This window comes from Salvia miltiorrhiza, chromosome 3 (genome assembly GCF_028751815.1).
Source record: "Salvia miltiorrhiza cultivar Shanhuang (shh) chromosome 3, IMPLAD_Smil_shh, whole genome shotgun sequence".
In the NCBI taxonomy this organism is placed as follows: domain Eukaryota; kingdom Viridiplantae; phylum Streptophyta; class Magnoliopsida; order Lamiales; family Lamiaceae; genus Salvia; species Salvia miltiorrhiza.
The window spans coordinates 47,616,573-47,631,766 of NC_080389.1; positions in this window are offsets into that span (position 1 = coordinate 47,616,573).

The window sequence follows — 15,194 nt, forward strand, 5'->3', positions numbered from 1 at the left end:
ATAAAGGCGATAAGCCGAGGCAATCTCGTGAGTTAAAGGCGGAACTTCAATCGCTTTGGAAAATTTCTTCTCCCTGGCACTTGATGCCGATGGGTAAGGGTTACTATACTCTTAGATTTCAGTCGAAAGAGGATAAAGCCACTGCAAAAGCTAATCTTTTATGGAATTTATCTGTTGGATCGCTTCGGTTACGTGATTGGGTTCGTTACTTTAATCCCTACAAGGAATCTTCTTCTCTCGCTCAGATGTGGGTTCGGATTTATCATTTGCCTGTGGAGTTTTGGCATCCTGAAATTATTTCGGGTATTGGAAGTTGGCTTGGACAGCCGTTGAAAATTGATGGAAATTCTATGACTGAAGATGTAGGACACTTTGTGCGTATGTTGGTTGAAATTGATTTGGCACAGACTTTGCCGATGACGCTTAATATTGATGGAGGGGACTACGAGTTTTCGGTGGAGTTCAGTTATGAATATATACCTATTTTTTGTCATCGATGCAAGATTACGGGCCATTCGATGGAGAAATGTCGCAAGAGTGACAAATCACAGGGAAAGACAACAGATGAGGTGGAAAAGAGGAACAACGGACCGGAATGGCACGCTATCGGGAAGGCGGTGGTACAAGATTCGGTGTTGCATAACACTGAGGCTTTGGAAGCGGTAGATAATAATGACTCCTCGGATCATTTAAAAGTTACATCTGTTAAAGCTGTTGAGGTGAAGTCTGCTCTGACGGAGCGTGCTCAAGTGGAGCAGACCACGGTAGAGCAGAAGTCTGGGAATTCCTTTGCCCCTTTGGTGACGGCAGAGCAATCAAGCGAGATGGTTGACCATACAGTTTACGGGCCGGATACGGATGTTTTGAAGCAGATTATTCAGCCAGCTAATAGTGACGAGGAGGTGGACGAGGATCTTGAGATGGAGACCCCGTCTGGGAAGAATGTTAAGGACTCTCCTACTCCAGATTTTGCAAGTCGTATTAATCGGTTAGAGGAGCAGGTTAGCCAGGGAATACAATTACTTGTTGATCAAGCACCGACTAAACGACGGGGATGTCCTCCAAAGGGTATGGAACGCCCGCGCGTCCCACAACCTTTGGAAGATAGCATAAAGAATCGACTCCGTCATGCGGAGGAAATGGGTTATAAGCCGAGGGAGTTTGTTTTCAATAAAAGCAGAAGTGATAGTATCTGTGTTATGAATAATATCTCCAAAGGACGTTGGTCGGATGAAATGGAGATGGACGACTTCTGCAACAATATGGATCATTGTTGAGATTGAGTTTCTGTACGCTGAAGTTTTAGGCTTTCTGCGTTTCCTATTTTGGTTTTTTTCTTTCTTTTGACGAGCTCCTTCTCGAGCCTCGGGGCCCTTGTTTGCGTACTTGTGCTTTCACTGGTTTTTCCTTTATCTTTTTAATAAAACTTCAATTTAATAATGATAGTATAATTTCAGTTAGTAATCAACCAATGTGTCAGTGTGTGACATTATTTTCACTACTAAAGTAATTTAATTTCTTTTATGTTTGGTTTTATTTTGATATATTATCCTTTAGTATATTTTTATTGAGTTATCGATCGATGTGCTCAACGTATAACATTATTCTCACAATTACAGTCATTTATTTATATTTTAAATTTTTTATTTTAATTTGACTAATTTGTTTGATTTTTTCATTAACTTGTACTTTTATGAAATAATTAGAGAATGTGAATGATGTATGATATTATTCTAACCATTTTTGTTATTCATTCATATTTTAGTAGTACTTTTTATTTAATTGCTCATAATTTTTTGACTTATTAACTTATAATTATTTTAGTATTTATTAATTTAAACAAATAATTAATCAATTCAATAAAAATGAATCCACATGTTATTATCTTAAAAACATTCGCAAATATTCTCTTGTAATGTAACAACTTTATGCTTTTCTTCTATACATAAATCATACTTGATCCATATATAATACTCCATCCGTCTCACATAAATATGAACATTTTGCCGTTTTGGGGTGTCTCACAAAAACATGAATATTTCTATTTTTGTACACTACCATACCAGAACCCTTTACTTTTCATCTCTACTTTTTATAAAGTGTGACTCATTTTTCACTCACAATATATTTTTATCTAACGGTTTTTAAAACTTGTGTCATTTGCAAATGTTCATATTTTTGTGAGACGGAGGGAGCACTATTATTAGCAATACATTGTTATTGAGTTTTCAATTGATGTGCTGAACCTGTGACATTATTCTCATAGTTATAGTCATTCATTTATATTTTAAAATTCTTATTTCAAATTCACTAATATATTATTGTTTCATGAACCTACTCTTTTATGAAATAATCATATAATGTAGGTAATATATGATATTATTTTAACTATTATAACAATTCCTTCCAATTTATATTTTTTAGTTTCAAGTTCATTAATTTATTATAATATAATGTCCTGTAGTATAATTTTATTGAGTAATTGATTGATGTGCTCAACATATAGTATAATTTTCATAATTATAGTCTTTTTTTAAAGTTATTTCATATTCACTAATTTATTAGTATAATATATTATCATGTTGTATATTTTTATTGAGTTATCGATCATTGTGCTCAACATATGACATTATTTCCACAGTTATAATAATTCATATATACTTCGTAATTAAAAAAATCACTAATTTATTTTACTTTTTTCATTAACGTATAGTTTTATGAAATAATCAAAGAATGTTGTTAATGTATGATATTATTCTAATCATTGTAGCAATTCATTCCTATTTTATATTTTTAATTTAAATTCACTAATTGAATACAATATAATGTCCTTTAGCTATAAGAATAATTGCGTTCTTCATTGTACTACAAATGTTACCGTCGGACAAGGTGGCAATCGGCAAATGACTATTTTAAAATTTGGGAGGTTGAGTATTCAAACTTCTTATTATTTTTTTTATCTTTTCAATTTTTTACTTTATTGCAGTATATTTTCATTAATATTGATATATTTGAATTTTATTTTGTTATTGTTTTTAATGTTTTTCTTCTTCTTCTTAAGAGATTCTATATATTTGAATTGCCGCATCACTGGACATCAGGTGGAAAAGTGTACAAAGCTTAAGCGGAAGGACATCCAGGACAGTAAAGAAGCTCTGATCGAGTCTGCTACTGATTATGAAAAAAAATAGCAAGAAGGTTAAGCCTAAAGCTCAACTAGCTGCTAAACCTGCTGCGGCTTGGTCAAAGGTTACCGAACAGGCGGTAAAAAAACAGATTGTTGTTCAGGTTCTTGAGAAAGAGGCTGTTGAGACGCGGAACGCATTTCAGGCTCTTGACTTGGAGAATAATGCGGAGACTGTTTTGGATATGGGCGTTGATCCTATTTCTGGAACGTCTTTCGGGGTTCATTTATCTGGCCCGGATTTGTTGGATAAAATCCTGGTTCCGGTTCAGGGGGTTAAAGATGTGATTATTAAAGATAGTGACTTAGTCATTAACGAGGAGGACTCGGATGTGGAGGAAACTTTGGAGATGGAGGCTCCGAATGGCGCGGGTTTGAACAGCCCGATTATGGACGACACAGTTGTTGATCTCGAACGTGACCCAACTTTGGACAAAAGAGGGGGTGTTTCGCATGAAGGTAACAAGGATTTGTCCGCTCTTGGCCCGGACAATATTGCTAGTCGCATTAGTCGGTTAGAAGAGCAGGTTAATCAGGGGATGCAAATGCTCTCGGACAAGACGACCAAGCGGGGACGTGGCCGCCCAAAGGGCACGGGAAAGGGCATGGGAAAGGAGCCGATGCAAGCGGTTCCGGAAGGTAGCATAAAAGGTCGTCTCAGGAATGCGGGTGAAATGAGCTACAAGCCGAGGGACTTTGTAGTTGATTGTAGCAATAGTGATAGCATGAGGGCAATGAATAATATAGTAAATAGACGTTGGTCAGATGAGATGGACGACTATCCTGAGTTATGGGATTGCTAGTGTCTTCAGGATTCTCAGCTTAACGATCTCTTTTCGAGTTTCGTGCCCTTAGTCTGCGTTTTGTGCTCTCAAGGGATTTTTTTCTTTTTCTTTTATAATAAACCTCAATTTAATAATATATATTTGATGTTAAGAAGATGTTTGCCAACGCCTCATAATATTAATATATTTGAACTTTTTATACATCTGTTTGAGAGAAAATATGATTATCACTTAAAATAATAAAAAAAAACATTCAAGGGATTTTTTATAAAGCATTTGAATTTTTTTATACATCTTTTTGAGAGAAAGTATGATTATCACTTATAATAATAATAATAATAATAATAATAATACTAAAAAAGCATTCCCATAGATAAAGTCTTATGAGAAAAAACTGGTACGAAAATTTTGACTGAAGTAGAAATTTTATAAAAAATGAAAAAAGAGGATCAAGAGAAAAAACAAAAACAAGCGAAAGCACTCGCGAGAAACCACGGACAACTGAAAAAAGAAACCAAGGGTATGAAAATTTTGGCACAATTATAGAATGAAATAGATTTATTACATGAAAAGTAATTAGAACGAAGAAGAACTACTATATAATCGATGCTAATTTATATTTCCACAATTATAGCAATTCATTTATATTTTCTAATTTTTATTTCACTGTCACTAATTTATTATGATTTTTTAATTAACCTATATTTTTATAAAATAATCAAAAAATGTAGCTAACGTTTGATAATATTCTAACCATTTTAGTTGTTTCTTCCTATTTTTTATTTTAAGTTCACTAATTTAGTACCATATTTTGATACTTATATAGAATTAGTGTAATTTCACTGAGTAATCAATGAGTAATCGATCAATGTGAATGTATGATATTATTTTCACAATAATAGTAAAAATATAGTAGTACATTTTATGATATATTATTTCGAGTTCAATGGTTTACTATGATATATTATCATGTAGTACATTTTTATTGAGTTATTGATCGATGATCTCAGTATATTACATTGTTCTCACAATTATAGTCACTCGGATACTGGAGAGTGTGATTTTTTTGGTCAAGGGGCGGCCTCTAGCTTTTGAAAAAGCACAAGCTTTTTGTCCCCCACGCCAAACTTTGGCAGCACGCCGATCCAGGTCCGGCCTTCGCTTCACGCCTCCAGGCCCTCAGGCGACCGGTGACCAGCGACCTGCACAGCGCGGCCGAGAGCACGCCGCGACTCCAGGTCTGCCGCTTGCCGATCCAGACAAGAGAGAAATATATGGGATTTGGAACGAGAACAAGAGAGTGAAGAAAAGCTGGCAGCACGCAGCGACTTTGGCAGCACGCCGAGTTGGACGGCTCCACCGCTTCTCCAGCTCCCCACCGCTTCTCCGGCCGGCCGCGCTCCAGGACGGTCTCTCATCTGCTCGGATTCTCGATCCGGTGGACGACGCTGATAGCACGACGGGCCTGCCGATCCAGAGGGCTCTCACCGCGAGGGCTCTTCTCCGATCCAGACTCCAGACTCTCCTCCGTCGAGGGCTCTTCACCGATCCAGACTCCAGACTCTCCCACCGCGAGGGCTCTTCTCCGGCCGGCCGCGAATCCAGACTCTCCACCGGCGCTCCTGCCGGTGATGGATTCGAGTTCGCCGGAAGTCCATCGTGACAAGGGGGGCCTCAATCTTCCCCTGGTCTCTTCTAATTTTGACAGGTCTCGATCTAATTCCCCTGCCAATGTTCCGTCTCAGCACCCGCCTCTCGTAAAGCCGGGTTATTCTTTCGGCGCAGTGGCTGTTGGGCAGCGCTCGTCGGGTTTTTCACCGGCGCAGAGTTTGATCGGTGAGCCTCACCAGGCCATCCCTGGTTTGATACAGCCGCTGCCGACTTCAGTAGCGCAGGTGCCGGGTTCTGCTCCGGCTGTTTCTTTCGCTGCCAAAGTAGCTGATAAAGTCCAACCCAAATCCCTTAAGAAGCCGGATGTTGCAGCATATGGCCTCCGAGGCCTTCAAATACAGCGACAAGGAGAGGTTGTCACCCTTTCAGTGCCCAAATCGGAATATCAAACAAAGTTGGAAGAGTTTCAATTTGCACTAATCGGTAGACTTATCCAACGTAAAGGGGACAGGCCACGCACGTTCGCCGACCTCTCTCATGAACTTCGAACCATATGGCAGTGCGCCGACTGTCAACTGGTGCCCATGGCTAAGGGATTCTTCGTTGTTAAATTTTTGACGATGGAAGCGAAAAAGAAAGCTAAGGGGAGTTCTTTTCTCCAACTGTCAATCGGCCACGTACGCTTCCGTGAATGGACTAGGTATTTCGATCCGTATAAGGAAGTGTCATCTCTGGCTCAGGTATGGGTTCGGATATATTATCTCCCTGTGGAGTTATGGACTCGGGTGATTATTGCTGGTATAGGTCGTGTGCTTGGTCATCCTATGCGAATTGATAATGCCTCCGCAACTGGTCATGTGGGACACTTTGCGCGGGTTTTGGTGGAACTTGACATGGCTTTGCCTATTCTCAACTCGATGTACATTGATGACGGCGATAGATCGTTCTACATTGAGTTTGGTTTTGAATCTATGCCCCTTTTTTGCTCGCGTTGTAAACTTACAGGTCATTCAACGGATAAATGCCGGAGAGCTGAGAGAGCCACGAGCAAGCAAAAGATCACTGAGCCTCCTGTTGTGGTTGTGAAGAATCTTGATAAGGAAGAGGGTCCGACTCCTGCATGGCAGCCCAAAGTTGATATTCTTAAACCTCTATCAGGTCCTGATCTTCTAGACGCGGCACCTTTTAAGAAAAATGATCTCCCTCTGGCGGGGGATGCTTACCGATATCAAGCGCTAGATGAGGATGAGGAAGAGGAAGTGGAGGAGACTATCATTGCGGACTCCAATTATGAAGCAGAGCCTTTACATGAGGAAGAAAATGTTGGGTCGCCTCACACGGACAAGGCTAGTGATAAGGAGGGCTCGAATGTAGAGGGAACTTTGGAGTTGGATTCTGGAACGAATAGTGGAGCTGTGGCAGAGCAACAACCGGTAGTTGGGGCAGAAGATTCAGCGAGCCAGCGGGTTAATTCGCCGATTAAGGAAGTTGATTTTGATAATAAATCCATTTCTTCTCCGGATGACATGGCGAGTCGTATTATTAGGTTAGAGGAGCAAGTTAATCAGGGGATGCAGTTGCTCTCGGAGCAGAAGCGCGGACGTGGTCGTCCAAAGGGCTCGGTAAAGGGACGAGACCCTATACATGCAATTCCAGAAGGTTGTATTAAAAGTCGTCTCAGGAATGCGGAAGAAATGGGTAACAAACCGATGGAGTTTGTGGTTGACGTTACCAATAGGCCTAGTATGATTGCAATGAATAATGTCGTCCATAGGCGTTGGTCGGATGATTTGGATAATGATCCTGACTTTCCTTTTTGAGTTCTTCTCCTTCGCTTTTTAAGTTTTTGTACCCTTAGTCTGCATTTTGTGCTTTCAAGGAATGTTTTTTCTTTTTCACTTTTTAATAAACCTCCATTTAATAAAAAATAATAATAAATAGTCACTCGGATACTTTCAAAATTTTATTTTAATTTTACTAATTTATTATAATATTTTCATCAACCTATACTTTTAGGAAATAATCCAAGATCGTAGCTAACATATGATAATATTCCAATCATTATAGTTATTCCTTCATATTTTTTATTTTTTATTCCAAGTTCACTAATTTATTATAATATAATATCCCAATCGATGTGTTTAGCGCATGACATTATTCCCATAATTAGTCAATTTCACGAATTTGTTATAAATTTTTTTATTAACATATTATACCTTTATGAAATATTCAAAAAATGCATATTATTCTAATCATTTTATCTGTTCCTTCCTATTTGAGTATATATTTTTTTCTTTATATTTATGATATCGTATAACTATAAGAGTAATTGTGTTATTCATTATTGCAAATGCTATTATCAAACAAGGCGTTTGAAACCTTGAAAGGTTGTGTATTAAAATCTCTTTTTAAAAACCCCTAAAAAATGAAAAAATATCCTTTTAAAAATATTACTAATTAAATCGTTATTCTTTTTTTAAATCTTTTTTGCTTTAATTTTTTTTATTGTGATTTATTTTCATCAGAGATATCATATTTTATCTTGTTAATATCTTTTTTTAATGTTTCTTTTTTCTTCCGATATTCTACATATTTGATATTAATTACGATTCCTACAAATCAAGTTTTACGAGGAAAAAAAAGAATGATAGAAAAATTGTTACAGTAATAAAAAAAAAGCTTTTGAATGAAAATGGTAAAGCCATGTAAAGCACAATATCATGTAAAACACAATATTATCAATGATTCAATTCTAAATTATTTGTAGTGCTTGCTATGGATAACACGACAATGTTTTCGGATTTATGGAATTGGTTCGTATTGAAGGAAATAAATTTTTTAATTATTAAGGAAAGATTATGAATAATCCTTTCCTTAATAATTAGCATGGGGTAATTATGTAAATTGTAAATTTAATTAAAATAAACTTAATTTATAATTTATAAAAATATATAAAATGACAAAAAAGTCCAATTATGTGTGCACATATTATGTGCATTTATCATTATTCATTACTTATTCACTTTAGTACCAAATACACTTAGAATACTAATTTTTTAAATCTCGTTTTAAAAAGAAGTTGCTCAATTTAGATGAAGCGGAGCAAGTAGATAAATTGACATCTCGTGATCATTTATTATAGTCTCTTTACTAAGGGGGGTGTATTCGTTGTGGATTTCCACAGACTTTAAAAAGTCCATGGATTTTAAATTCCATGGAATTCCAGACGACTTTCAAAGAATTCGTGGTTGGATTTCACCCCGATTTTCACTGATTTTCGAAGAATTTGGGGGATAATTCTGGAATTGAAATCCATGATGCCAACGCCCGCTGAAACCCAGCACCGCTGGAAACCCAGCGAGCGCTGGGACGAAATTACTGCTATATAAAGGGCCAGCGAGCGCTGGTGCCCTAATTTCATTCTCTCCTCTCCAGCGCCGCTCCAGAACACCCCCTCCAAAAAATCACCTTCAACTACAATTTTTCCATACCACTACCCTCTAAAATCACCTTCAACAATATAATGGTCCGAACGAAGAATGTAAACGTCGGTAGAGAGGAGCTTACTTTGAGCCAAAGGTATGAATGTCCATTTGAATTGCAAAGTGAATTAGAGGGAGAAATATTTAAGAAATTTAACGAGAACTATATTACTCCTCCGCATTACTTGGATTGGGAGTTAATTACTGATTTGAATCTTGAGGAGCAAGTTGAGTTGTATTTGCAAAATCTAGGGATGAAAGAATATGCTAAAAATATTGCTTTTTCTGGGTATGATCCTCTATGTTATGAGTTCATGACTACTGTGGAAATGGCTGGTGATATGAAATGGATTAAAGCTAGGATGTATGAGCGAGAGTATCGCATTAGTTTGGCTAGAATGAAAGCTGTTTTTGGTTTCAGTATTGGTGGATTATCTGATAAAACTCGGGGATGGAATGTTAATCAAGCGTGGAATCGATTGACTGACTGTGATAATTGGGATAGTTCGGGTATGCCTAGTGAGTACATTAAGGATCTGGCATTGGCTATTGTTCATAAATTTCTTGCATATAATGTGTCTGGAAAGGAGCAGGCGAATAAGGTTAATGCAGTTGAGGTATTTTTGCTGGAGTGTGCTTTAGATGGCACAAAAGTGTGCATCTCAAAGTTTATTTGGGCTGCTATGATTCGGGCGAAGAAGCGCACTACTGCCCATGCTTATTTCGCTGCTATTATCACTGGTTTGGCACACAAGAATGGAGTTCTTGCTGCGACAGAAGGGTCTATCCATGGTCAGGATGAGCTGGATGCTGAGTACATTGTTTATAATGAGCTCAGAGCAGCTCAATTGATTTCTGACCAATACACGCTGGTTCCTCATGAGAAGAGGACTTGTGTAGTTAACTACATACACTCCGAGATTGCAGCAGGCCGTCGTCCCCGCATTGATCCTGGTGCTGGTCCATCTGGGACCGCCGGTGATGATGAAGAAGAGGAGAACGAAGAAGAAGCTGAAGAGGAAGCCGAAGAGGCAGAGGAAGAAGACGAGGAGAATGGAGAGCGAGCAGCTGGTTGTTCAATGTCGAGAGACTACCATCAGCAGGTTCAGAATGATCTCACATCATTCCGTGCACACTTTGATTCATCCATGGGAGCATTCCGAGCTCATTTTGACTCATCGATGACATCAATGAGGAATGATATGAATGCTCGCTTTGATGCACAAGACCAGCAGATTGCCGAGCTGCAGCGCCAGTGGAATTCTTGGAGACCACGTTTCTGAGTTTTTATATTAATGTTGACATTGTTTTATGAGTTTGGATAATTTTATCTTTTGAACAATGATTAATGTTTGTTTTCATGAATTATGTTTGCATTTGATTCATGAGTTTCATGTTTTCATTACATTTTAATCATGTCAAAGAATTTTTATGATCATACAATTTTACATGAATATAACGTATGATGAACTGAAAATTAAAAAAAATACACAAATTCTTAACATAAGCAACCCAAAAAAATATGAATTCCACGGAATTGAGCATAAATCAGGGGGTATTTGTTTGGGATTTGATTAAAATCCACAGAATTCGAGCATTCTGAATTAGGGGTCCAGCGGCCGCTGGAAGGCAGAACACGCTGGGAACCCAGCGAGCGCTGGGAACCCAGCGTGTTCTGCCTTCCAGCGGCCGCTGGAGCTCCTATTCAGAATGCACGAATTCTGGGATTTTACTCAAATCCCAAACAAATACCCCCTAATTCATGCTCAATTCCGTGGAATTCATCAAATCCCCAACTAATACACCCTTAATTATATAATTCATGCTCAATAAAATCAACCAATATCCATTAAAAAAAAACAAAATAACGTCAACATCCATAAAAATTCCAAATTGAAAAAAAAAGCATTAATTCAACGACATCCATCAAAACACCTCCCTAACTATTATCTTCGGTCTCCGCTTGTGTGTCTTGATCGGTTTCAGTTATGTGTCTATCTTCCCACATAGCATTAGCAATACTTGCTCTCCATGCATTAGCTTCATTCCTCTGAGACAGCTGGCTTTGAGAAAGATAATCCAAAATGTCCGCATCGTTCTCAACATCTGCTGCAACATTTCCTTCTTCAATATCGACTGGAAATTCATCAGAACGACACTCATTTCGGAGAAAGTTATGCAATCCAGCACAAGCCAAAACTAACTCTGCTTGTGTCTGAAAAGGGAACGGAGGAGCTGTTTTGAAAATTGTGAAACGTGATTTGAAGATTCCAAAAATGCGTTCAATCACGTTTCGCAATGATGCGTGTCGAAGATTGAACAACTCATCTGCATTTCTTGGATTACGACCATCACCACCGAAATCTTTGAGATGATATCGAACGCCACGTAATGGAGCCAAAAACTGACGACGATTAGCAAATCCACAATCTACTAGAAAATATTTACCTTGAGGCACGTGGAGTCCATTTGGTCTAGACAACGCATCACTTAAAATTTTGGAATCATGGGCTGAGCCTTCCCATCCACTAAGCACATAGATGAATTGCAAATCAAAGTTGCAAGCTGCCAAAACATTTTGCGAATTCACCCCATGACGGTTACGATAACAGCTCACGTCTTTACCTATTATCGTGGCCGGGATATGAGTGCCATCTATAGCCCCGATACAATCCTAAGATAATAGGTGAATGTGTTATACAAAAACCAAAAATATTTAATATAATACAAGAGCAGAAATATTATACCTTGAAGTAAGGATAAAATCTGGTACTTTCCCGAATTTTAGCGGGTATTGCGCCAGTCGGCTTAACCATCATGTCCGGTGCTATGGTGTTCAATGCTCTCAAGATTTTGTTGAAGTTCTGACTAGTAGCAAAATGCGAACGACCAAACCTTTCACGAACGTTACAATAACGATCGTTGTGCCCTACAATGATGAGGAATGTTGCCAACATTTCTTCAACAGTTGTATATCGTGTATCATCCACATGGGCTTTCTCCCTAATGATCTGGCATAATTTGATGAAGACGTCAGGATACATTCTATACAACTGTCGAAACTGGCTCGGATCTCCATCCATCATTCTCGTAATAAAACGAAATCCTTCCCTAGTCTTTGGTCGTCGCATCAGAGCGTTGTCAGCAGTCGGATGTAGCGTCATAATATTTCCCAATAGAGTGATAACTACCTTAGCTGCTTCCATCAGTTGCCTAACAAGATCATAAAGTACAATCTCCATCTCTGTTTCGATTTCATCCTCAAGTTCTTCATCTATGTCTTCTTCAATTGCAATGTTAATTTTATCTTCATAATTCATGCTGCCATTTAAAACAATGAAACAATAATTGAAATAAGAATAAAAGGGACTCACAAAAAATAGCCTTTTAAAAATACTCATAAAAAACCATTCATTAATCAACAGAATAAAGTATTAAAACATAAAACCAACAAAACAATGTACTCATAAAAAGATGGTGAAACAAAAATAAAAACATAGTTCAAAAAACATGACTAAACTACCCTCTATTTCCTAGTCTTGAATTCTATCCATCTTTTGCGTTGAGGAACAGTCATTTTCATAAATCCATCTTTTTGTGACTTTGTAACAAGCAAGTCAAATGCTGTGTATTGGTCATCTTCACTCAAATCAGGAATTTCTAAGATAGCATCCCAAGTTGTAAAACTTTTTTCCTTTTCTCTTTTCTCCATCATAGTATCTCGTTTCACGAAGAGGCTTTCAACTCGATCCATTGTGCCAGTGACTTTTTTAATTTCTACCATGAGCTCCTGATGCGAACTATTTTCAGTGTGGCCTGAATTTGTCTCAAACTGGCCTCTGCTTCTTTTGGCGGGAGCTCTTCTCTGAGTGGACTCCACAGGCACTTCAGTGGGCTCCAAAGGTGATTTGGAGGCGGATAACGGTGGATCATCTTCACCCAGTACTACAAACGCCTCAGTAGCAGTATCGTAATTCAACTCCTCTATGAGCGGACCTCTACTTTCATCAACTCCTATTGTCCTAGCATCAGTAGCACTGCCCACTCCAATTGCGTTTCTTCCTACAGCTACACCGTTCCCAACAGCAAGCCTCAATTCATCATAATCCGAAAAACTCCCAGTGCGTAAGTATGCATCTTTTGGGTGAGCCTAAAAACATAAATAAGAAAATTATTAAATAACAATATTATTTAAATTAAATTGTGTTTAAAAAATAATTGATAACAAATTTACCTCTATATACGCATCCCATACTTCATCTGGGGCCGTGAATTTTTTGGTGTCGTTGTCATAACCAAAACCAGAGTTAAACTTCAACAGTGTTGAATACGCATTCCAACGGCTCTTAAACCATTTGATACGACTTTGGTAGTGATTATAATTTTTATTGGACCTAAGTTTTTCATTGAGAACAGGCAATATCCTTTCCTCTACTGTTGCTTTGCTAAATATACCACTATTATCGCGCCATCCCCTAATTGCAGATTCAGCCAGAATTCGTAACAAGGCATCACTTTGTTCCTGCGTCCATGCTTCATACACTGCCCTTTTTTTGGAATCTTGTGGTTGAGAGTCTCCCATAATAATATTACTAGACACCGAACAGTACTATATGAATAAATAAAAATAAAAAATAAAAAACATCAACAAAAAACTAAAATCAACTCACATGCAATAGAAACACAGCATACAGTTGCTAACAATTTATAAAGGTACAAGATTCATGCTATAGAAAAATTGCATAATTAAAATACTATGAAGATATAAAATTTATGAAAAAATACCTGGCTAAAAGCTAATATAGAACCCTGAACTGAACTTGTCTTCTTTTTTTGAGGGGTGGTAGGCGTCTGGCGAATGTGAGAGGTTAAAAAAATCGAAGAGGGGTATTTAAAGGCGTTGCTGGGCTGGGCTGCCTGGGCCCAGCGACCGCTGCAACCCAGCGCACGCTCAAACCCAGCGAGCGCTGGCCTTTCTCAACGTGTGCTGAGTTCAGGCGCTCGCTGGCTTCTTGGCCGCGGGCGCTGGAACTCAGCGCACGCTCAAAACTCCGTGGATTTCAATTCTCGTGGTTCTTGGCCGGATTTCGTCGTGTGTATTTTTTGGATGAAATCCATGAAAGTCATTACGGATTTGAAGTCAATGGAATAACGAATACACCTAGATTTGTATGGATTTTAAAAAGTCTGAAACGAATACACCCAGATTTATATGGACTTTTAAAAGTCTGGAACGAATACACCTAGATTTCTGCAGACTTTTAAAAGTTTGGAACGAATACACCCAGATTTTTAAAATCCATAGAAATCTATTAAACTCCACAACTAATACACCCCCTAAGACCAGTTAATTTGGAATTTTGGATAACAAAATTATTTTTTTTTAATTGCTACTTGCTGTTGTGGTAACATTCGCATGAAAAATGTATACAGTTGATTTAACATCTATAGTTAGATTCTATTTAAATTTTGTGATACAAGAATTTCACGTGTTGGTCAATGGATGTTTGTCGGGCTAAAATGTCACGCTTCCTAACCAAAACCCCACAATTCCCATACCTTTCCTCCATTTTCTCTCACACCTTTCTACCCGCGCTTACATTCCTCTATTTATTTTTGAGATATTATTGGGTATAATTAAGTGTATTGTATAACTGAATTGATTCGTATTCAGATCCTAACACATATTTTGATTCGAATACACATTCTGATTTAAATTGTATAAATGATACTATTCGATTATACAAATGATATTGTCTGTGATTGATACTATTCTGTTATACAAATTACAGTGCGCATAAATGACACTGTGTCTAATTGACAGTATTAGAAAATATAAATGATATACTTCTTGTAATTGATACTGTAAGATTGTAAATGACATTATAATATTTTAAATAACACTATAAAATTGAGAATGACACTATAACATTTTAAAATGTTATAGTATCGTTTATATAATTGAATAGTGTTAATTATAGGCAGTGTCATTTTTATAATCGAATAGTGTCATTTACACGATTTGAGTTAGGATACGAGTTCAGATCAGAATGCGGGTCAGAGTCTGGGTGCGAGTCAATCTGATTGTATGGTACACCTAATTGTACCTAAATTTTTGTGTTTATTTTTTCA